We start from the raw sequence: 13,163 nt of genomic DNA, 5'->3' as shown, positions 1-13,163 counted from the left end.
TGAATAACAACATATGAAATCTTTTCTGAGCCAAATAATAGCTGTTGAGATATTTACCAGCTAAGAGTCCTTGTCTCATACTAATTAATGTAGATTTTGAAATACAGTGATGAAATGCTTTAATTTACTGTGTGTATAGAAACTACATGAGCATAAGTAGAAATGAGTGAATTCTGGGAGGTAACTACTTCCAAAAATTTATACACATACCCATGTGTATTGATCTCAGTTAATGTGATTATCTCCAGGCAGCATGTAAGTGCTGCATATCCCTTCTGTGAAGCGTTTCAGCTTCCCCTTGCCGTGCGAGCAGGTGAGGCTGTTCTTGCCCTTATGCTCAGTGTCTTGTTCCAGAGATGGGAGCTGAATCATTTTTTGTAGGCTTGCTGAGTGCATTCATGCTCTGCTTGTATTCCTCTAGGATGCTAGAGGCATGGTTTTAGCTGGCAGTGCCAGTCTGTGGGTACAGTGTTGCCTGTTGCTTTATTGACTTGCTGCTGTCTTCTTTTGCACTGATAGAAGTTTGTCTGTGCTCTTTACCAAGGTCTTCCATGCCTTTAGCTGTTCAGTACTGAGAATGTCGTCTTCTCCCTGTAACCAGCAATGTGTCCTGGTTAAATCTTAAAAAAGTATATTCATCCTTTTTGCTTCCTCTCATTCTACTCTCCCTATAAACTATCCTGTGCCTTAAAGCCTGCACAAATCCTGACTGGACTGCACATAGTCTAAGACATTTCCATTCCCAGAAGAGAAGGAATAAGAACAACAGCTAAGAGCATAGGAGCTATGGGCCAGGGATAGGGCTGAGGAAGAGGTGAAATTTTTCCCACTATTCCAAGAGAAGGGCCTGAGGAAGCACAGCCAAAGAGCTCCCACTGCCTACCTGGGGTCTCATTTTTTAGTAGCAATCCTGTTTGTATTCCTATATTCTCATGTACTGCAAATAAAATTAGAAAGACTTTGGGACAGATGCAATCATCTTGGTGTTTATGAAGTCTGTGGCACAAATATAGAATTAATAAATAGAAGCAGTATATGATAAAAAATGGATTTTACATACATCTCTTTATATAAAGAGAGCTCTTTAACTAGAGCTTTAGCTGAAAGAAAATAGAAGTTCAAAGCTGAAAGAAAATTGGAAAGATTGGTATATAGTTAATAAAAATGAATTTAAGTTGCTTTTTAAAAACTTGAGTGTACTGCTGCATATTCCTTTCATACATTTTTTTTATCCTCGTTTATAGAGTTTGGTATTAAACTAGACAGTAAAGTCCTCAAAGCACAATTGTTTTCCCAAATATCTTTGTGTTGTAAGTAGCACACTTTCATCTAGATAGAGGAGCTTTTTGCAAATAATAATAAGAAGCAATAGTAATTACTCTTGGAATTAAAGCTGAAATGACTTGGAGTATGAGGAAAACATGTTTTCTTATGTGAAATATAAAAAGAGTAGGGCTTGTTTGTGATATTCCTTCCTGTGCTCTAGTTTAGGCTACAAGTACAATTGTAGTCTGTGGAGATACTCTTTTAAAATGGACACAAGATCACATCCTGATCCATCTGTTCAGAGACATTGTAATAGTGATTAGACTTTATTTTAACAGGAATTTTCATCATGGTTTTTTTGATTGTCTTCTTTTTTTTTTTAATAATAGTAATAATTTTGCCCTAAGCATACATCTATTTTGACATTGAAAGAGTGATTCTTTATCTCATACCTAAGTGTCTCCGAGGTTGTACACAGGTCCTGCTCAGGAAAGAATTATGAATTTTTATATATATAGATATATTACAGAAGGCTAAAGTTCTGATTTAGAGAGCTTTTTATGTATGTCTGACACATCTCTGAAACATATGATCTTCAGTTACTGTAGCTCTAAAATCTGATATGAGCTTTCTGAGTGTTTCCAATATTTCTTTTAAGTTCATTGTACGTATGCAGCGCTCCTTTATTACAAGGACACTCTCAAAGCTGTCATTTTTATTTTATTCAGGACCTGCATAGCTAAAGTTCTTGCCACTTGTCTGTTTTGTCACTTTTGTCATTCATACGTTCTTTTCTCTGCTCTAATCTAATCTTTACGTTTTCTAAATTAACTGAAGTGTTCAATGCATTTCTTTTCTAAGTTACTTACAAAATTTTATATCTTAGTGTCTTGATTAAAAAGAGAGCTCTAATAGAGCCAGCTGGCTAGGAAATGGGTTTGTTTTTTTTTTCCTTCTGTGAAACGGAAAAAAAGTAAAAAAGCCTTATTTTAGGAAAATTATTTCTTTTTCTCCAGTATCCTGATTTGAAACAGAAATGAAGTTTAAAATTGTGTGGAAATCAGGTTTTGAAAATCTTTGAGGTATTAAGCCACAAGAAAACAGCAAACTCTGACATGATAATGCAAAGGAGTATTTCCAGCCACAACGTGAGAAAGAAATAAAACTTCTGTTGAACCTGGCTTTGCCAGCACTTCTTTCGATTTAATCTGAAGTTTTGAATAAGACTAAAAATTACTTGGAAGATGCAACAAAAATACTTAACCGAGCAACATTATTTTCAGCCAGATAGATTTAAAAACAATCTTGTTATTCTTTCCATGTGATGAAATAGCCTGTCATTAATGGTATTTCAGCCTGTCAAGACTATTTCAAACAATCTTGTAATCTCACTACTTCTAACATGTTACTTGAGTATATAGCACTCATCGTGCACCCCACAGCAACATGCACAGTTTAACTCGGGTAGGTTTTATAAGGAATATAATCCTACACCACAGTGTCCAGGCACATCACAAAACCAAGAGTTTACCTTAAAAAGCCTTGTTTGGGAAGAATCTTTATCTTTGTGTGGCTGGTGATGAATGTGAGAGCCCATAGCTGGCCCTGCATTGTGTTAGCCACTCAGAAGCCACATGACAACTCTGGTGCAGAACTGGGTAGCCACAAGAGAGTGGTGCTTTGTCCATGCTAATATGTCATGTATTTACCTGAGACTTGGATGGGATTTTCAAAAGAAAAAGGCTGCAGCCTGGCTCCCCACAGGTAGGGAAACATGGCCAAGTTAATAGTGTCTCATCTTGAAGAGTAAGCCTTCTAACTACTTTTGGTTGGTTAGTGTAGTAGGCATGGGGCCCAGGGTCAAGCATAAAGGAGAGGGCTGTTTCTGACAACAGTATTTCTTCCTTTAAAAATAAATGTGTCCTTTTGGCACCACAGAATGACTTCCTCTGCTGTAGCTATGTAATGCGTCCTCAATAGAGAGCCAGGGGTTTTTTTGTGCTATTGTACATTATTGCGGGCTGTAAATTGCTGAGATCTGTTATCACTACATTAAAGACTGCATTCTTCTAAATCAAATAACTTCTGAGTGGTTATTTTGATTAAAGTACTTGAATGAATAAATAATGCGGTGGACTTAACAGTGAGAGAAGAAACAGATCAAGTGTAAGTTATTTTTGAGAGGATACATTTTTTTCACTTTTTGATTTTATGGATTATTTAAAAGATGTGCCTCTAATCACAATGATTTTTGCAATGTTTTCATTTGGCACAGTAGAATTTACTTTGATTGCTTGCTATTGTACTTACCACACGAGCCTGGTCTTTAGCCTACAGTGCCTTTTCATAATATACACACTAATAAAGATTTGAAAGCATTAATTTCCTCCATGTTTTCTCCAGAAAATGAGCATGGAGTTCAGAACTTCAGCTTCATAGCTCTTTGTACTGATTTTGCATCAAAGGTAAAAATGAAGGTCTCTAATTCTGAACCACCTGTACACACCTTTACTCCTGAAATGTTGCTTTGCAGACACTCAGTGTAGCAACAAAGATGGGACAAAATATTCTTGAAGTATTTCTGAGACTGGCAGTTCAAAGGGGGAAGTAGTCATACTAATTCAGACACATCTGTTATGATCTGGGGGTGGGCATGTTCAGCAAATAAAAAAGGAAGAAAGCTACAGCTTTTTAAAATTCTTTTAATAGAGAACTTGAAGTAGGACGTTTCGTGTGTGTGATAAACTGCTGTTAAAAATACATGTTAAAACAAGGGAGTGAGCAAGAGGATTTTTTTGTGGTTTTGGTTTGGTTTGTTTTGGTTTTTTTTTTGTTTTATATTTTGTGGTTTTTGTTTGTTTGTTTTTTCCCCAGTCATGTAGTCCTCAGTATCTAGTCTTATTTTTGCAATGACTAAGGCAAGGGTCCTCATCCTCATTCTCTCCTGAAATGAGCAATTTCAGAAATTTGACTTTTACAGAGATGTGACAGAATGGATAACAGAAGGGATACATGCAAGGACCAGAGCCTCCACCCTTAAGTCTGTTTCTTTTGCTTAAGGAAAAAGCATTTTTAAGTGATAACTTCTGAGTGTTAACACTAAATTTAAACAAAACACAACACCCTCCAACCTGTTCAGTTGTCCCAGCCTATGCCCTTTGTTAATTAACCTACTCTCTAGCAGAAGATAACTTCTAAAGATAAACAACACTTTAAATTGAATTTTGCCCTGGAAAAAAAAATTAAAAAAATTAATGACTCACTTGGAATGTAACCATGTCCTAGGATGAAAATATCTCATAACAAGAGAAAATTGTACCTACTGCACTGTAAAGAGGAGCAATAAAAGAACATCAGACATGACAAGAGCAGGGTGAAAACAAATAAGGTGAAAGCATTAGAGAGTGAAACAAGTGAGAAAGGGGTTAGCATTGAATTTTTTAAGTGTTAGTGTCAACTCTAAACAAGATATACAGAGGAATAAAAAGAACATAATGCATGGAGGTGTCAGATGACAGGACTGTTCCCTAGATTCCAACCTTTCTCCCTCTGAAAAAATCCAGTCGGTCTTTTCAGCACAGGGTATTTGTGGATAGCTGATTTTGAGTTGAGGGGAACCTAGCCTCATTCACTGTAGCAGGGATGTAAATGTGTATGTAGCTTCTGTGTGCTGTCATAAAAGCAGAAATTAAATGTGAAGTTTGAATGAAAAGACCATTTATTTTTTCTTTTAGCTTCTGTGATGTCACTCTTCTGATATAATGTATAACAAATTTTTGGTGAATTAATAAAAAATCTGTCAGCAGTAGCTCCTCTGTGTTAGTCCCATAATCTGGCTATTTGACTAAGATGTAGAAGAGGAAAATTTAGTGCCCCTCTAGTCTGAGGGATTTAATTCAATTTTATCCTGTTTCTCAAGACAGTACTTTAGGCACTGATCTCTAGCACATGCTCAACTAGACTCTTCTGTCGTATGCCATAGTCGATATTAGAATATTTGTATAAGCAGATTAGTATGAGTTGGTGGGGGCAAAAACTGTTGTCAAGTCACCTCGGACTAGGTGTCATCCTTTTACCTAATGGAGTGGTTCCAAGGGAAGTTGTGCTCCCTTGAGCTGGGGAAGGGACTTTCTGCTCTCCTACGTACTGGTTAAATGTCCTGTAGAAGGGTAAGGAGGACAATAACTGTGGGGTTGGTTAAGCTGCCATGGTGGCAGGATGACAAATTTTGCAGTCTATTATTATGATTAGCCCATTCCTATATCTGTGAAGATGCCCAAGAGAGAAAGCAAAATGTTTTATTCAATAGGGCATGATGGTGTTTTGCTTCTCAGCTTTGGTAACAGCCATAAAATATCAATTGAGTAGATCCAAAATCATGACCTTTTTTACTCAGACAACCATTAACTCCTCCTTTTTTAGGTGGAGCCTGTTCTGGCACATGCCTCTGTGTGGTGGTGACCTGGGACACAGAAAGGCATTCTAGTTCAGGATGCTTGTAAATGTTCTGAAGGCCAGTGAAAATTGATGCAGCCTTAGCAAATTATGATTTGGGAGCTCATTATCTCTTTGTGAAAATCATTTTCCAGCCTACTGATTAAGTTTATAAAAGCACAGTTTTTAATATGCCTCCTGCTCTGTTTTTAATTCCCAAGCTGACAGTAAAGAAAATTCTGACCAACTCTCAGGACAATTTATACTCTTCTTTTATCTTGATGGCATATTGATCTTGCTGAAAATTCCTTCTGCAAAATAATGAACATTCATCTTAAACCCAGTTCATAGAGGCTGTGTAGTGAGTTTTTTTTATTCCTAGGGGCAGTTTGCTGTTTTTGTATTCTGATAGTAGGTACAACTTAGGGGGAATGGGTCAGGGCTCTTCTGTGGAAAAATCTTTCAGATCTCTGTCTCTTTGTCACTCCTTGATTAGTTTCCTGACACCTAACATCTTACTGTTTTGAAGTTTTAATCTTGCATTAAATTATAGAAAATTGTCCTAGAAACCAAAATAGCACCTGTATTTACCTAGGAAAAAACTCATGGAAAGGGGTCTTAGAAATATCTCTGTGGCCTGAATAAACATGGCAAGTTCTGTGTTTATTGCACTCAGTTTGTACATGTACCTTTTTTTTCCTTGAATAAAAGTAGCTCTAGAACCATCTCCCTTCCTCCCCCTCCCAAAGCCTGCAAATAAAAGATTCCCAAAAGAAGCTTCTAGCACAATGTAAACCAAGCTCTAAAACAAAAAAAAAATGCTTTCTTACAGAAGAAAAAAAAAAAAAAAAAGAGAGAGAGAGCCCAGTTGGATTGGAGAGCTCTACAGGTGTATTAATATACATTAAGCTTGCATCCTACCTTATGGAGAGATTGCTTTATCTCCTTGGAGAAGCCTCAGAATGTGGGCACACGGTCTGCAGCAGTGCTTTCTCAAGCAGTCAGCCCTTTTCTTCAGTTCCCTTCAGGCTCTTGCTGAACGTGAGCAGCAGCTGGGACTGTCTGCATGTAATTTTTCACCATTGTGAACAGGGCCTGAGTAGCTGAAAAGGAAAAAAAAAGGCTTCAGGATTCTTCCCTGGAATAAAGGCAAATTCAGGCATATTTCTTTGCAATGCAGGATAAGCTACCTGATTTTTTTCAAACAAATAATTATTGCCTCACTCACCCTACAGTCTGGAGGCTAACAGGCTCCCAATCATATGAATGAGGTAATCTTTCAGCAACTTAACACTAAACTTGAGAACAGATGAAATAAGGAAACCACTTAGAGGAAAATAACCTCTCTGTGATGGCCTTTTCTCAGAAATACAAGATTTGCTGTTCAGCACCAGCAAGTGTGTAGGGAACCAGCTAAATGGGATAATCTGTCTACTCCTCTAAGTATTTAATGGGACACTTCTTTCCCTTTGCTAAAGAAAGGCTGGTGACATCTGCATTTAGTTGAAGAAGCTAATGGCAGAGGGAGACAAGGAAAGGCTATGCTGTAAAGCAAGAGGACCAGATTAATGTTCCTTTCAGGTCAAAAACATGCTCTTTCTCATCTGAAAATCTGCAGGTCTCAGTAAAAGAAAAATGCTTGAAGTACAGAAAAATAAAGTATAATCTGGTTGTTAAAGGAAAGGAATAGGGACTATGGGTTTGGCTAGGAGGTGGGAACGGGTTCAAAAAGGAGCATCTCTCATTCATATATAGGAGTGTGTAATGTTTAGGATTCATCTAATGCTAATAAAGCGTATGTATATTTACAGATGGTGGCCTTAACAAAATTTGCATCTTGTGTTTCGATAGTATAAATTTTTATGACTAAAGATAAAATGGTAAATGGTAAAAATGGTGATATTTACTTTTTTTCTTTTACATTTGGGGGAAAATTAAAATTTTCTGTAGCGTACAAGGGGAAATTTAATTCCGGAATTATTTTCACAGCAGGTTCTCAAGTCTGTTGCCATCAAGATGAAAACTGCTTTTCAGAACACCCCGAGGTGAACTGAAGCTCATCTGTGTCATATTAGATGTAGATTCTGACAGAAGGGGCTTAAACATGTAAAACAAAAAAGCTGACCAATTGTGAAACAAAGAGGATTTTTAAAGCAAGAAATAAGCTGGGTTTAATGTTGTTCTAAAGCACTTGGAGAATATGTTTGACACCGAGTTAGGAAGGTTTCTATAAAGCCAAAGAAGCTTAAGGAGTCTTGTATGTGTTTTTAAATCTAATTCATGATTTGTCGCTAGTGCCATTTCTCATTCAAACTTGCCTCTGCTAATATTAAAACACACTGGTCCTTTGATGCATGTTGTTGTGTGCTAGTGTGACTAACAGTGATTTATAAATCCCAGTTCTGTGGTCTGTACTCAGATGAAACCGATGCCAGGGTTATTTATAATCTGTGCAGGTCACGTTTTTTGCTTTTAGAAAAACTGCATAAACTGCATCTGGGTGCTGAGTGATGTTTCAGTGCAAGTAAAATTTCGTGATATTTTTTCTCACTTGTGCTCCTTGTTCTGCTAACAGTTTGAATTAGAAAGATTAAAATTACAATAACTCCAGCAAGATAGACAGTGAACTAGTTGGTTTTGAGGTTGAATACTGTTAGGTTATTTAAAACTGGTACACTTTCTCTCTATAATACAAGAATGTAAACAGCCGTGACAATTTTTCAGCTATGTGTTTCTGTGAATACATCTGATTATAACTAGAGAGGAATTTTTCATGCAGTATTTTTAATTACTCTCCTAGAATTAGGAGAAATTATTATTTTTTCTCCTAGAGGCTATAGCACACATTGACTAGGTATAGTAAGAATGATATAAATGGTTAATCTACATTATTTAGGTTCTGGATTAAATGTCATCTTTCAGAAATGAAGCCTGGGGAGTAGAGTGGTTTGCTTGCACTCAAGGGACTTAATGTGGGCTTAATACTGAGAAACGGCTAGGGAAAGAAAAGTGGTTGGTTTTTTTTTTAATGCAGGTAAATAGAGGTATGAGAGAAACAAAGCAACTGGATGAGCAGTGAGGAGTGTTTGGAGGTTTCTAAAGTTTAGTTGCCTGAAGAACTGAAAGTTACTAATTGTAGGTAAGAGGGGATGTAATAGTTGCATATGGATGATGATAATGTCTAAGGAAATCAATGACACCTCTACTAAATATAAGCCTACATATGTCAATAAATGTCTCAAATATAAACTCACTTATGTCAGACTATTTTGTGGGAAAGTTTAGCTTGTTTGTGTATTGTCATCTGAAGTTGTGCTAAATTGTGCTTTTAAGAATTCTTTTTTTTTCCCCCCAACTTTTTTTAAACATTGGATTTTGATATATATTTTAGACAAGGTTTATAGCTAGATAAACTACTTGTCTCATCACATATAAGGTTTTCTCTTTTCCTAAACAATGGAAATAGTTTATGTAAATAAAACTTTGGTGTGATTGTTCCCTTAGAAGGCGGGTCTAGGCTGCTGCAGAATTCATGGCCTTCCTGCAATCACTGTGCACCTTTAGAACTCATTCCCCAAAAGGCAATCTCACTTAAGAGAGTCAAGTGTTTCACTTTTGAACTGAGCATGGAAATTCCATATGATTTATAAAACTGAAGAATATTTTGTTTTTAAATAGCCTTATTTGTCCTCTGTGTTTAAAAAAGCTACTAATTGAGATGAGCTTTGTGGAATTTCACATGAATGGTGAAGTTGTGATGTTTGTTTAAATTTGATAAAAGCAAATCTAGGATATCTCCAGAGCTTTATGAAGGAGAATAATAGTAATAAAAACATAAGAAAAAAGATATTTTTTCTGGTTAATAATAAATTGCAGTCTTGTCTACCTCTTTTTAAGAGAAATGTAAATCTAGAAAATTGTAAAGCTGTCAAATCAGCAGTTGTATTTGGCTTGCCGTATGGACTGGCTAGTAACCTTTGGATTTTCCCTTTTATTTGGAATTTTTTCTCTTCTGTTAGGTTTTCCTATTTTCTTGTAGCCACTCTGTCCCCTCACAGGTATCTAAATAGAGCCAAATTGTGAGTGTTTGTGGGCTTATGCATTGTATCTTTTTATATGAAAAGAGAAAGCTCTTTAGATGCTAACTGCTAAAACTTGTAATCAAACTGTCTCCCGACCTCTTGTAAAATTAGTGTTTAGAAGAATCAGCTTCTCTCATCTCAAATAATACACAAAATAATGAGAGGGGAAGAGGGATTTTTGGGATGAAGAGAGATTTTGATTTTGGAAATGAGCAAGATGTCATAATGAGGAAAGATTTTTATGGGATATATTCAGAGCACTGTGGTCTTATTTTTGTTTTGGCTAGAATAACTGAAATCATACTGAAATCTTGTAAAACTATTGAATATTATATGGAGTGAAAATAATTTATTAATAAACTCTAAGAATAGAGAGTCAAATAATTAGAGGCCCATTCCTATGAGGATTAATGGTGAATAGTCAGGTTTATTTTATTTTTTCATGTTAATGAATTTAGGGTTTTATTTTAACCGTAAAGAGTAGGTAACAAGACATTATATAACAGTGGAATTACAGAATTTTCTCTTATGTCTAGAGAATTTGAAAAAGAATCTTGAGTCTTACGAGTGCATGCAGCATATCTTTTGGATCACTCCTAAGTAAAGTGAGACAGCAGTACAGATATTTGTCTGCTTTCTATAAATAAGAGCAGAAGTTATTACAGATGGAACACGGGCCAGTGTTTACCTATGGAGATTTTAGAGTGCTTGCTCATCACTCTTGCCCTGAGATGCCTGTGATTAAAGAGAGGAGTGCCAGCAATAATGGTCATAGGGGTACAGGATAAGTACATGAAATACATGAAGTCAGGTCTTACTAGTTGCTTAGGGCTGTGATGCAGCAACCCTGAGCTCTGCTGCCCACCCAGATTATAATCTGCTTCTGCTCATACACCACCTGTACAGGTGAAAGTGTGTCCCCCTCAGCCAAGCTGCTCCTAGAGCTTGTGGAGAGAGGTGGGTTGTCCAAAAGTGCACAGCCAGCACTAGTCTGTGTGTAGCTGCTGAGATGAACAGCTTCTTAAGTGAGGCTGTTCTAAGTCCTGTTCTGCAGCCTGGTGCTTTGTCATTATTTACTGACAAACATAGTCTGCAGCAAGGGAAAGATGGAATGACAGCTGCTGTGCTGGGCCAGGATTTCGCTGTGTGCCTATCTCCATGGAGGAAAGAAATCCAGATGTTGCAGAAGCTGTACTTGCTATCAGTGGAAATGAAGAGAAATTGTACACAGTGTCTTAAGATGATTTGATGTTTTTAATAATCTTGTCTGAAGATCAAAAGGCAAGGGATGACTTTTGATATTGTAAGTGTCTTAAATAATAAAAGGAATCAAATTGAGATTCCCATTTTGAAAACCTATTCAAGGGTAGACCATGCTTTAAACTCTCTTCTTTGTGAAACTGATACTATGCTGAGATATTTAATTATGGTTTTGTGTATTATCACACCTCTCTAAATGCTTAATATGAAGTAAAAGACCAGAACTTGTCATTGCTACATATCTCTTGGTTTATCCTTTTATTAGTTCAAGGCTACTCTGGTCCAAAATGATATTATTCATATTGCGAGGTTGAAACTATTTTTAGGCAAAAGCAGCATTAATATTATAGAATATGTGTCTGAAGAAAGGACTAGAAATTTGTAAAGAGCCCCTTGGAACCTGATGACTTCTAAGTATGATTCTTGTAGATGGGATTTTTCTTGAGCAAAACTCCTGCTGGAATCAGCACAAGCTCTGGATGCCTGAGTCCTTACTCAGTCAGAGTTGGACTCTCCATGCTGGTTGGCCAGGTAGGGTCTTCTGTCATTCTCTGGTATGGAGGGAAAGGTTTGTGTGTGCCGGGGTTACCCCTTTTCAGGACTGTGAAGAAGGTCAAACAGATTTTGCCCAACTCTGCTGGAGCTGTGGGTGATGAGGACATTGCTCCCACAGGTGTGGAGGTGATTGGCAGAGAGGAGCTCAGGAAAATGGCCGGAGACCATCCCATTGCTTCTGGAGGAACTGAGGGCAGGCAGGGGACACACAGAGCAGTGAGCCCTTTGGGATTCCTCTAGGAGTTCCTTCACCAAGACTGGTGCCTCTGTAGGGTTAAAAGACGTGTACCTCTTCAGGGTTCAAAGGGAAATTGTCTCTTCTGTCACTGCCCTGATGTGGTATGACCACTAGAAGGAGGGGGGAGTCAGCCCATCGTGGTTCTACCACGGATGCTCTTTGGGGCCTGCCTGCATTCCCATCAATGTGCAGAGTGTGTGCTGAAGTGCAGGCATGGATGGCAGAGGCAGAGCTTTTCTGTTCTAAAAATTGCTCTAAGCCCCAAAAAATCCAGGCTCCTCAAAGCTTTCTGTATGGTGCCAAAGCCTATAAACTACTGTTTTCTCTGGCCAAAGGTGTAACAAAAGCTTCCAGGCATAGATGATTGCAATAGAAACTGAAGGGAGGGGGTGAGAGGAGGCAAGAGGAAGAAAAAAATAATGCAAACAAAAGGGAGTTAAACACCTCCCCCATACCCTTTCTCCAAATCCCAGAGATATGGGAGTAGTTATTATGAAGGAGGTTTGGTTTCTAGCAGCTTGATCTTTGCCTTTGTGTGCACTTGGCTTTGTGTGCATTGATGTCCTGTTGGTAATTACCATTCTGTTGACACCTGTATTCATGATGACACTCCTATATCACATTTTCATCACAGTGTGAAATGTCTCTCTCTTTGCTTTTGTTTTGTTTAGTACCATGAATTTAGCTCAGAACTGAAAAAAATAGACACTTCTCACAACACACAATGGGTCATTCATAATCTTGCAGCTTAGTTACTGATACTATCTCAGTGCTTCCATCTTTCTCCTTCCTCCCACCCCTCTTTTTAAGCAGACAAGGTTTTCCCTCAACAAGCTGATGACAGAATAATTTCTCCAAGTTGATTGTTTGCCCCACATGGTCCTCTGGAGATCTTCATACAAGTGGAGAGAAGCAGATCAAAAGGCTGCAAGAAAAAAGAGGCAGAGGAATGAAAAAACCCACCATAAAGATCCTGCTCAGGTTTCAGTCTGATGATGAACAGACTTGTAAAGTATTCTGAAACCTGTCAAATTTTCCCATCTAAAATCCAGACCTATTTTTAAAAGAATTTTCATAATGAGTGTTTCTTTTCCCCTATCCACAGGCTCAGAGCATTTTCTGAAAAAGTTCTGCAGGGCAGACAAGTCGAACACTTGATCACATGCAGGAGCACAGGATAGATGGAGTACAGCTGACTCAACAGCTACAGGGGATTTGGGTAAGTGCCCACCATGTCAGCCAACTAGAACTTACTTTGGTAAATGTCAACTTATTTGTTACTTTTTAAAGAAAATTCTTACCTTATGACATGTCAGACAAATTTAACC

General features: G+C 37.6%; 1 protein-coding gene across 1 annotated transcript in view; it reads left to right on the top strand.

Annotated features, from left to right (window-relative positions):
• Positions 1-12,984: 12,984 nt before the first annotated feature.
• Positions 12,985-13,163, top strand: part of ZPLD1 (zona pellucida like domain containing 1) — a 28,947-nt gene continuing 28,768 nt past the window's right edge. Inside the window, exon 1 of the mRNA XM_008496804.2 lies at positions 12,985-13,054. The gene's annotated coding sequence lies outside the window, so the exon portion shown is untranslated. The remainder of the gene's footprint in view (positions 13,055-13,163) is intronic.

The sequence above is a fragment of the Calypte anna genome, chromosome 1 (genome assembly GCF_003957555.1).
Source record: "Calypte anna isolate BGI_N300 chromosome 1, bCalAnn1_v1.p, whole genome shotgun sequence".
Lineage (NCBI taxonomy): Eukaryota > Metazoa > Chordata > Aves > Apodiformes > Trochilidae > Calypte > Calypte anna.
Note: the sequence above shows the minus strand (reverse complement) of the source record. Positions and strands in the feature narration are given on the sequence as shown.